The 12,124-nt window shown below is 40.9% G+C and overlaps 1 protein-coding gene across 1 annotated transcript in view; it reads left to right on the forward strand.

Annotated features, from left to right (window-relative positions):
• Positions 1-9,230: 9,230 nt before the first annotated feature.
• Positions 9,231-12,124, forward strand: part of RAD54B (RAD54 homolog B (S. cerevisiae)) — a 96,091-nt gene continuing 93,197 nt past the window's right edge. Inside the window, exon 1 of the mRNA XM_012643567.1 lies at positions 9,231-9,340. The gene's annotated coding sequence lies outside the window, so the exon portion shown is untranslated. The remainder of the gene's footprint in view (positions 9,341-12,124) is intronic.

Genomic DNA, 12,124 nt, shown 5'->3' on the forward strand with positions numbered 1-12,124 from the left:
GTTCTCTTAAATAAAAAAGGAGTTGTATGAGTCTTATTCCATACTTTTATCACTCTTTGCTTTGGGGAACTATTTGTGAGTAAATAGATGGTTTCTGATCATTAGGAAAACACCTTAAAGAAAAGCTCAGCTCTAAAGATTCTCATGATTAGTGAAAAAGGTAATGGAAAATTTTTCATAACTAGTGGCCTCACAAAACCCAAGTATCTTAGTCTGCTTGAGCTGCTATAACAAAATACCATAGACTGGGTAGTTTAAACAACAAAAATTTATTTCTTACAGTTCTGGAGCCTTGGAAGTCTGAGATCAGGGTGCTAGCATGGTTGGGTTCTGGGGAGGGTCCTGTTCCTGTTCTTGGTGTATGCTCACGTGGTCTTTCCTTGGGGCATGCTTGAGGAGAGAGAGTTTTTTGTGTGTCTTCCTCTTATAAAGGCACTAATCCCATCATGAGGTTCCCACCCTCATGACCTAATGTAAACCAAATTACTTCCCAAATGCCCCACTTCCTAATACCATTACATTAGGGCTTCAACATAAGAATTTTGGGGAACATATATTCAGCATAACACCAAGATAACCTAAACGCCCTTTAATCCTGAAACCTAATAGGTTCATCTTCCCTAAAGACATTTCGTACATTAGGTAGAATTCGAAATTTGCCCCTAGTGTCTGATATAAATACATGTAAAAGTAGTTAATGTTTCTTAAGTAACTATATTGTCTAAATAAGAACATGGCCATATATAAATACATATTTTCTTGGTTTTTTTTTTTTTAGCATTAAACTGAATATGATCTTTGAGAAATATCAGAGAGCTATTTCTGCTATTTAAGTTTCTTAGGTTAATATCCAGTAGTTTGGGCAAGTGAAGCTTATAAATCATTAGAGTAGAAGCAAAATAATGTCAGGTAAGTTAAAATGTCTTGAGTAACTAAAAAGTCTTAGAAAAAATGAGAAGAGAAGAAATCTTAACATAGTTACCAGCGCTGTACTCATCACTTACTTTTTATAACAGTCCAGCTAAGGAGGCATTATCATAATTTTACAGATCAAGAAAGCTGAGAAGCTTGACTCAAACATGGTAGAAACAGGATTTAAAATCAGGTTGGAGCCAGGCACAGTGGCACACACTCGTAGTCCCAGCTACTCAGGAAGCTGGAGGATCGTTTGAGTCCAGCCTAGGCACCATAGCAAGACCTCCATCTCTTACTAATAATAAAAGCAGATTAGTTATTTCCTAATCCCTTACCTCTCCTTTCCATCTTGGATAGGTAAAAAATTACTTTTTAGGTTAAGTGCGTGAGCGAATTCATAATTTATCATACGGAAATTCAGTTCCAGAGACCTAACATTGTGTTTTAGTTATTTCAGAAGTGAGCCTTACATAAGACATTTCAGGGAATGTTTTGAGTGATAATCAGAAATTAAAAATGCAGCATACGCTTGAGAACAAAGTTTAAACTATAGCACAGTTTATAGAATGATTTATTTCCTAAGAATAAGAAGAAAATATTGTGAAATATTGCTATGTTTTACTTACAAATGATGTTGCTGATAGTAGGTCAGGTGCAGTGGCTCATGCTGGGCCTGTAATCCCAGTGCTTTGGGAGGCCAAGGTGGGAGGATTGCTTGAGGCCAGGAGTTCAAGGTTACAGTGAGCACCACTGCACTCCAGTCTGGGTGACAGAGCCAGACTTTCTTTTGGGAAAAAAAAAATAAGATGAAAAAATTATGTATGTGATTTTTATTTTTAAATTCGTAAGAGATTAGGAAGTAAGGAGCAAGAGCTTAATAAGAGTCATATAAATTTATAATCTAGAGAAAGGGTTGCAAACTCAAGTACTAGCAGTGGCTGGAAAGTAACAAAAGAGGACCTGGTGGAGAATAGATTGAAAACTGGAGAAGAGTTGGCAGTTGACACTTTGACTTCAGTACCAGGGAGAAAACCAGGAGAGTTGGGACCGATGGCACTGGGGAGTGCCTGCAGTGTAAGGAAGCTACTCTTTAGCTTCAACTGACTGATACCTTGGAAAACTGATGCATCTTCTGATATTTAATAAATTTTTGGAACTGGCCACAGTGGCTCACACTTGTAATCCCAGCACTTTAGGAGTCCAAGGAGGGAGGATTCCTTGAGGTCAGGAGTTTGAGACTCAGCCTCAGCAACATAGTGAGACCCCATCTCTATAAAAAATACAAAAGAAATTAGCAAGGTGTGACACACACCTGTAGTCCCAGCTCTTCAGGAGGCCGAGGCAGGAAGATTGCTTGAGCCCAGAAGTTCCAGTTTATAGTGAGCTATGATCGTACCACTGCATTCTAGCCTAGGCCTTAGAGCAAGACCCTGCCTCTTAACATATATATATAAATATACTTTTTATTTTATTCTATTTAAATTTTTATTTGTGGCAAAAAAAAAGAAACATAAAATTTACCACCTTAAATAAGCCAAACACAGAAAGACAAATCTCACATGTTCTCATTCATATGTGGGAGCTAAATATTAGAAACAATTGATCTCATGGAGACAGAGTAGAATAATCGTTACCAGAGGGTGAGAAGGGTATTGGGGAGCAGGAGATAAAATGGGGATGGTTAATGTGTGCAAAGATAGATAGCATGAACAATATTTGATAGCATAAAAAAGTGACCATAATCAACAATAAGGGTATACTTTAAAATAATGAAAAGAGTGGAATTGGAATGTTCCTAGCACAAAGAAATGTTAAATGCCTGAGGTAATGGATGCCACAATTACCCTGATCTGACTAATTCACATTGTATGCCTGTATCAAAACATCACACAGACCCTATAGAGATATACAACTCTTACATACCCATAATAATTAAAAATATTTATAGGCTGGGTACGGTGGCTCACGCCTGTAATTCTAGCACTCTAGGAGGCTGAGGTGGGAGGATCGTTTGAGCTCAGGAGTTCCAGACCAGCCTGAGCAAGAGCGAGACCCTGTCTCTACTAAAAATAGAAAGAAATTGGCCAAAAAACTAAAAATAGAAAAAATTAGCCAGGCATGGTGGCGCATGCCTGTAGTCCCAGCTACCCGGGAGGCTGAGGCAGGAGGATCGCTTGAGCCCAGGAGTTTGAGGTTGCTGTGAGCTAGGCTGACGCCACGGCACTCTAGCCCAGGCAAGAGAGTGAGACTGTCGCAAAAAAAAAATATATATATATATGTATGTATATATATATATTTATAAAAAGAAAGTTTAAAAAGTTTACTGTCTTAACTATTTTTAAGTGTAGAGTTCAGCAACATTAAATACATTCACATTATTGTTTGACCAATCTCTAGAACTTTTCATTTTGCAAAATTGAAACTCTATACTCATTAAACAGCTCTTGTTTTCCCTTCTCCTCAATCCGTGGCAACCACAATTCTGTTTCTGTCTCTGTAAATTTTACTAATCTAAATACCTCATATAAGTGGAATCATACAGAATTTGTGTTTCTTTTTGTAACTGGCTTATTTCACCTGGCATAATGTCCTCAAGATTCATCCATATTGTAGCATATATGAGAATTTCTTTCCTTTTTAAGACTGAATAATATTCCATTGTCTGTATATTACCACTTTTTGTTTATCCATTCATCTGTTGATGGCCACATCAGTTGCTTCCACCTTTTGGCTATTGTGTATAATGCTGCTATGAACCATGTGTGTACAAATACTCTTCAAGATCCTACTTTTAGGCCGGATGCGGTGGCTCATGCCTGTAATCCTAGCACTCTGGGAGGCCGAGGCAGGAAGATCACCTGAGCCCAGGAGTTCGAGACTAGCCTGAGCAAAAGTGAGACCCCCATCTCTACCAAAAAGAAAGAAAAAAAAAAACCAGCTGGATGATGTGGCAAGTGCCTGCAGTCCCAGCTACGGGGGAGGCTGAGGCAGATGGACTGCTTAGAGCCCAGGAGTTGGAGGTTGCAGTGAGCTACAATGACTCCACTGCACTCTACCCAGGGACATAGAGTGCGACTCTGTCTCAACAAAAAAACAAACAATGCAACTGAATACCCCTTCTCACAGCCTCCCACCCCTTTAAAAAAAAAAGACCCTACTTTTAATTCTTTGGGGTATATACCCATAAGTGGAATTGTTGAATGATATGGTAATTTTATTATTTTTAATTTTTGAGGAATCATCATGCTTCTTTCCACAGCAGCTGCATTATTATGCATTCCCATCAACAGTGCACAGGGGTTCCAATTTCTCCCCATCCTTGCCAACACTTGTTAATTGCTGGTTTTTGGGGGGTTTTTTTGTTTTAAATAATAGCCATCCTAATAGACATGTTTCTGCCTTTTAAAGAGAAGCCAGAAATCTCAATTTTCAAATATGTAATTAATTCAAATTAAAATATAAAAAACATTTTGTGATCAAAACAAAAATATATGCAGGGCAAAACGTTGGCAGAGGGTTCCGGCCTGAAGAATTTTATAGCATCTTTTTTTAGAAATCAGAATGGAATTGCTATAAAAACTTATTTTCATTTTTGAAGCTGAAATTTACCAGGTAAATCTGTGATGGGACATGATGCAGTAGAGAAATACTTTGGGGCCAAAAAGCCTGGGTTTGAGAACCAGCTGTACCACTTAACTAGCTGCGCAAATTTAAATCACTCTTCTAATCCTAAATCTGTCTGCTCTGCCTACCTCAGTAGCAAATTAAGGTATGTACCTGAATTTTTTGACATGTAGAGCATTATCTTTTTAAATCAGAGCCTCTACTGCCCGGAAAAAAATATATTTAATATGCTGTTAAAGGAGAAAAACCCAAACTCTGTAAAATAGAGAGGTTTACTCTGAGCCGAGTGTGCATGTTTGTGGCCTAGAGCTCATGTTTTCAAGAGGTTCTGAGAAAACCAGGTTAGCCAGGTAGCCAGGTTACTGTTTGGTTTTATACATCCATGAAGATAGGAATTACAGGTAAGATCATAAATCAGACCGGGCAGTGTCTCATGCCTGTAATCCTAGCATTTTGGGAAGTCAAGGAGAGAGGCTTGCTTGAGGTCAGGAATTTAAGATTACCCTGAGTAAGAGCAAGACCTTGTTTCTGCTAATATTGAAAAAATTAACTGGGTGTCATGGCTTATACCTGTATTCCCAGCTACTCAGGAGGCTGAGGCAGGAGGTTCACTTGAGCCTAGGAGTTTGCGGTTATAACGAGCTATGATGATAGCACTGCACTCCAGGTGGGCGACAGAGCAAGACCCCATCTCAAAAAAGAAAAAAAAATTATGTCAATATATGGAAGGTATACATTGGTTTGGCCCAAATAGGAAGACATGGAGTCGGGGGGGTGGAGGAGGGAGCTTTAGGTGGGTTTTAGGTGGGTTTAAAGATTGTTTGATTTGTAATTGGTTAAAGAAATGAAGCTTTGTCTGAAGACTTGCAATGTTTTAAGTCATTTGTTAATCGGAGACAAGCTACCAGACATTTACCAAAACTCAAATGATCTGTTAAATTGATGGCCTGCAGGTGTACTAAATTATTAACAAGCCTAAGGCCTTGCAATAAGATACTAAGTCATTAACAGGACTTAGGCCTGTTAATAAACATTTTCCACCTATTCTATCTTAGGGATGCTACCTCTAAGGTTTCATTTACATAACAAGATCACTGTTGCAAGGTAGCTCCATGGATGCTGCATTGGACTTCTAGAGGCTGGAGGCATTCAAAGACCACCTTTGCTAGCCTCTTCTTCCTTCTTTCTCCCTCTCATAAATTGGCCACTAAAACCTGTTTTGCCTGAATCCGAGCCTCCGTTTTTTTTTTTTTTTTGAGGCTTAAATCAATGATTTATTGTTACTATATCTCACAATTTATTGGGTCAAAAATACAGAAAAATCACAGCAGGGAAGCCTTGACTCTGCTCTACAATGTCTGAGTCCTCAGCTGGGATTATTTGAGTGCTGGAGCCTGAACAGCTGAGTGCTATTTGGCACCTCTCTCTCTTTCTCTATATAGCCAGGCCTCTGTGTCCTTGAGGGATTAGTTCTAGGACTCCTTTGGATACCAAAATCAGAGGATGCTCTAGTTCTTTACATAAAATGGTCCAAGCCCCCATTCTTTATAAACTTCTGTACCTCATTGAGGGAGTTGAGTCTTGAAGGCTCCCATGTATACATGTTAAATAAATTTGTATGCCCCTTTGTCCTATTAATCAACCTGCCTTGTGCCAGAGATTTCTCAGTGAACCTTTAGGGGCCAAGGGCTTAGTCCCTACAGTAGTCTGCTTTGGCCAGTGTAGGACTCAGGGATAGTGTAGGGGGGTCGAGGGGAAGGTATTCTTTCTTGGAGATTGGGGTCAAATTATGACAGGTCTTACTTGTTATGCTAAGCCTTAGGGAGTAATAACTGTTTTTAAAAATATGAGTGGCATTTCAAATTTGGTAGACTTTTAGGAGCATTGACAACCAAAATGAGTGACTGAGGCAAGGATCTCCATCAATAGAAGTTTATTAAGCCAGCTTTAGGGTGTGTCCAGGAAAAACATGAGCCACAGATGCATCTGTGATTGTTTTTCCAAAGAAGTTTTCAGTAGTATTTATTCATTTATTTATTTGCCATATCAGCGCACCCCCCACCTTAGTATTTCTACATTTCCTTAAGGGAGGGGGGAATGTAGGAAGCGGGGCAGGTAGGCAGTAAGGGAAATGGTTATATTCTTGTGAGACTTTAGTGAGTACCCAGGAAACCTACATTTTATATAAGATAAGGTAAATGTTTGAAGAGAAAAAGGGAGTAAAGGAAGAATCAGTTATGCAGCTGTTTCTGGGTAAGTGGAAGAATGATTGATCTTGTCTGTGTTCTGCACCTGGAGAGATAAGCTCCTAATCAACAGACTTTAGGAGCTAGACTTAGACTGCAGACCTGAAGTCACAGTTGTCATTCCTTGTTTATGGGAGGCTAGCTAAGAATTTCCTTATGATGATCTGTAGGTGCAGTCCTTCATACATGGCCAAGGCCTTTTACCTTTCCATGGGGTTCTGGCTAATGCATAATGTTAGTAACAGCTATTCATTTGGGACAGGACGTTGCATGACTCAGCCTCCAGGCTTGACCTCCTGTTTTGCATAAGGAGTTTGGGGGAGCTGGTCCTGAGATCTCTGTTTTCCTTTACAGGCTTATACTTTGGTTAAGACAACTTGGAACACCATCAAATTTATGGAAAATTTCTCAAGCCTGTATTCAAATGCCACCATTATCACTGTAGAGCAATAGCAAAGTGTGTCAAAGCTTTCACTCTGGACACTGATGTTAAAGGGGAAGCTGTTGCCAGAGAGAGAAAGCCCCTTCAAAAAGCGGGTGTATGCTTACCTAATATAAGGTCCCTCTTTCATAAGTAAAACTGGAAGTTGCGTGCAAGATGCCTGAGTTTTAACACAGAATAGAGGTATCTATTCATTCTTGAAGCACCAAAGATTTTTTTTTAAGGTAAACACAGCAATTAATTCAGTTGCAGCTGGAAGGAAGTATTAGCTATCTATCTACCTAGCATTTATTGAGTGCACTTTCTATGTCTTGTACTGCAACATGACATGTAGTTCATATAAGCTATCTTTTATCCTCATAGCACAGTAACTTCTATTGAGTCCAGAGTCTGGCTCATTCTGAAAAACTTAAAATTGCCACCTAAACAAGACATCTCAATGTATCTTCAAGATCTCATAAGAGGGTAGTTATTTTTTCAAAATGCTAAAATAAGTTAAAAAACAGGTGCAACCCCATTGTCTCATTAAATTCTCACTTAATCACAAGACACTAGACACTAAAAATGAACAAACAAAAACAAAACATACAGGAATCTAAAATGCAGAAACCAGAGAAAAGGTAATTGGCCTTGCAAAATGACCCCAGTCCTAAGTTATTAATATTTTTTGTTTCCTCAGACTTTACCAGTCAAGCCTAACAACCAGACTTAACTAACTTCTCCACAGGCCTCACCTTCCATCACCAACAGCTGATACTTGAATCAGACCACCTGAAGACCCTATGATTTCAAACCCCATTCAACCTGACCTACATTCCACAACCCACTATAAAAGCCCTTGCTCTCGGTCGGTCAGGGAGACAGATTTGAGACTGTTTCTTCCAACAGGTATCTTTTTGCATTAAAATTACTTTCTTGGTAATCCTTGTTGTCTCAGTAATTGGTTCTTTGTGTAGTAAGTAATGGGACCTAGGCTGGACCTCTTTTTGGGTTCAGTAACAAAAACCCCTGCCCAAGATGCAAAGAATATATTGGTTTGAGAACAGGGAAGCCTGGAGGAGCCCTGTCACGTCCACATATGTGAGAAAAATGAATCTTCCTTGCTGTCCTATCATCAGGGCCCAGGTGCAATGAGAGTGACACTCCTGGTCAAACAAAGCCACTCTGACATGCCAGGTTGCAATTGGCTTTGGCCTGGGGCCACCCTCAGTATCCCTTCCTTTCCCTCCTTCCCTGAGGGGTCATGACCTTTGTTGCCACTGGATCAAAGTTCAGCTGGACTGCCAGGTGGCAACAATTATGGAAAAGCACCTGTTGTTCTCCCCAGCTAACCTCACCCCTGCCACAGGCACTCCTGACCACCTGAAGTCCTAGAATGGCCTAGTACAGTGGTTTCAAAATGTGGTCTCTGTGGCTCACGCCTGTAATCCTAGCACTCTGGGAGGCCGAGGCTGGCGGATTGTTTAAGCTCAGGAGTTCGAGAGCCTGAGCAAGAGCGAGACCCCGTCTCTACTAAAATTAGAAAGAAATTAATCGGACAACTTAAAATATATAGAAAAAATTAGCCGGGCATGGTGGCGCATGCCTGTAGTCCCAGCTACTCGGGAGGCTGAGGCAGGAGGATCGCTTGAGCCCAAGAGTTTGAGGTTGCTGTGAGCTAGGCTGAGCCACGGCACTCTAGCCCAGGTGACAGAGCGAGACTCCGTCCCAAAACAAACAAACAAAAAAAAACCTCGTTATGTTGCCAAGCTGGTCTCGAACTCCTAGGCACAAGTGATCCCCTCCGGCCTCAGACACCCAGGTAGCTGGAGTCATAGGGGCACAACAACACTCCCTCTAATAAGCACTTTTCCCAACTGAGTCGTAAACCGGAACTAAACTTGGAAGCCTCTCCTGAGAAACGCAAATGCGCATGCGCAGTGATGCTATAAGGTCGTCCAATCAGAGTCGGGCTGAACCAGGCGCCGCAGCCGAGAGGTAGTGCGCCCGCGCGGCGCGAAGGCCCGCGATTGGCTGCGCGGAGGCGGGAGCCTTGAGCTCTTGCGGCCGGGAAGGGAGTTCAGTCTGCTAACGATTCTTCTCTGGGCCAGCGGTTTCTGTCAGATTTTCGCCGGTGTGTCCATGGAGGGGGAACGCTCGGGAGGACAGCTTGTAGGCTCGTGCGGGTCGGAGCGGGGAATGGACGCCGGAACAGGCCTCCGAGGGAGGAGGGAGGGAAGGCGGTAGGAGCGACCACAGCCGCCTGCGGGTCTGGGGCTATGAGGCGCGAGGGACTACCTGGCTGCTGGCCACGGGGTGGCTCGGTGCGGAGGGCGGGCGGTGCGGGTCGTGGGGTGTGTGTGTGCGTGGGGAGGCCCCCCGAGAGGCGGCTCCAGGCAATGGCGCCTGGGTGACCCTTTTGTGGTCGGTGCGTGCAGGTTCCTGTGGCGTTTGGGTCTTTTTCTCTTTCCTGCACTGTGAAGCTCCTTCCCCAAGGCCAGGAGGTGAAGGCTTCGCTAGCGCCCTGGAGAGCGTCAGTGCAAAAGATGTGTAAGAACTAGCGCTTCCTATAGGGACTTTTACCTCTTCACAGGTCAGTGGTCCACCCCCCCCCCCGCCACCAATAACCTTTTAATTAATCAATGAATAACTTATGGAAGATTATCTAGGCTGGTACAGATGCTGCTTGATTTATGAAGGAGTTTACTTCCCGGTAAACCCGTCGTAAGTTGAAAATACCTGTCAAAATGCATTTAAAACACCTAACCTATCTTAACACCGTGCCTTAGTTTAGCCTACCTTAAACGTGCTCAGAACACTCTGTCTCAAAAACAAAACAAAACAAAAAACAAACTTGTGTCAACTACATATTTAGAGACATGTAATATTCTGCTTACCCATTATGAAAAGGAAATGAGATTAATGAAGTTGTTTTGGCATGACTTGTTTGGACAATATGTATTGATTTCTGGTATTGGTCAATAACTGCTACTAAAGTGGTTACAAACCATCTGTTTAATGGTTTGCTCTGAGATTAAAGATTATGCTAATAGAGATCTATTTTGTCCTTGAATAAGAAACCGAAGGGTGACTTCTATTGATCCTTCAAATTATGTAAAGGCTTGTTACTTATGTATTTCATAATTTTAAGATTGCTGATATTGGGAAATGTCTAACCATCGATATCATGGCTTAATTGGCAGCACTTTTTTTCTTGAATACGTAAAATAGTACATTTTATAATTGATGACATTTTAGATGTGATGAAAGATGGTTATTAAAAAAATCTAATTGATGACACTTTCCCTATTATTTATTTATCTGAGACAGAGCCTCACTCTGTTGCCCCAGCTAGAGTGCGGTGGCATCAGCCTAGCTCACGGAAACCTCAAATTCCTAGGCTCAAGTGATACTCCTGCCTCAGCCTCCCAAGTAGCTGGGACTACAGGTATAGGCCACCATGCCTGGCTAATTTTTTCTATATATTTTTAGTTGTCCAGCTAATTTCTTTCTATTTTTAATAGAGATGGAATCTCACTCTTGCTCAGGCTGGCCTTGAACTCCTGACCTTGAGCGATCCTCCTGCCTCGGCCTCCCAGAGTGTTAGGATTACAGGTGTGAGCTATCATGCCTGGCCGACACTTTCCCTGTTATAAAGGTAGCATTTTCATTGTAGAAAATTTGCAATACATAGAAAAGAACTCAGAAGAAAATAACAATTACCAGTTATTCTAACACCTAGAAATAATTAATGTGGCATGTGTTTTTCTAGTCTTTTTAAAAGATTGTTTTTATAATGTATAATATATATCTACTTTATAGTGGTATAATTTACAGTGTACAGTTAGGTACGTACATTTTGATAAATTTTGATGTGCAGATGTAGATATACTCCTGTAACCACACTATAGTCTTATGTAGTTTATTTCTATCAACTCAGAAAAGTTCCTTAATGCCCCTTTGCTTTCTAGTCTCTTAAAGTATACATACTATAATTTTTCTTTTTTTTTTCTTTTTTAAAAATTGGAATGAGGCTGAACATGATTTGTAGCCACTTTTCATTTGATTTATTCAAAACATTTCTCATGTCATTAAACATTCTTTTAAAGTGTGTGTGTGTGTTTTCCATTAATGGCTATAGAATCATTCATATAAACAAATACTAGCAGGACATGGTGTATCTCATTTGTAGTCCCAGCTACTCCAGAGGCTGAGATGAGAGGATCACTTGAGGCCAGGAGTTGGAGAACACCCTGGCGGATATAGTGAGACCATATCTCAAAACAAAAACAAACAAACAAACAAAAAACTGAATGTCTTCTATGTTTGGTAGTGGGACTGTAGTGAGGAATGGGACATAAGACTTCATGCTTGAGATTACAGCTCAGGGGAAATGATAGGGCAATTTTATTGCAGTGGGAAAAGTGCTTGGGTAGTGCACACATAGGAAGGGTCTCTAATCTATCCAGTCTTTGGGAGGAGATGAAGAGGGCTTATAGTTTAAGAATCCTAAAGGATAAGGTAGAATTGATCAGGCAAAGAAAAATGGGAAAAAGCATTCCCAACACTGTATAGGGGAAAGATTGTTCAAAGGCCTAAAGGAAAAGAGAACATGGCTAGCTTGGGGAACTGCAGTACAGACTGGCAGTTTTAGTGGCGGTATGTGAAGAGAGTGTATTCTATTGTGTCGGTGTACTATAAACTGTCTAGTACCTGGTTATGGACATATAGGTTTCTTTTGTTTTTCCCTATTATAAGTAATACTAGCATGCTTATACATAATTTGAGTATATCCCTGATAGTTCGTTAGGATAGATTGCCAGAACTGGAATTTCTGGGTTAAACAAATAACTTTGGTAGCCATGTACATCCTTGCTGATGGCTTATCTCATGTAACGTTTTGTGAAGTTGCTTTGAA

Source organism: Propithecus coquereli, unplaced genomic scaffold (genome assembly GCF_000956105.1).
Source record: "Propithecus coquereli isolate 6110/MARCELLA unplaced genomic scaffold, Pcoq_1.0 Scaffold2, whole genome shotgun sequence".
Classification (NCBI taxonomy): domain Eukaryota; kingdom Metazoa; phylum Chordata; class Mammalia; order Primates; family Indriidae; genus Propithecus; species Propithecus coquereli.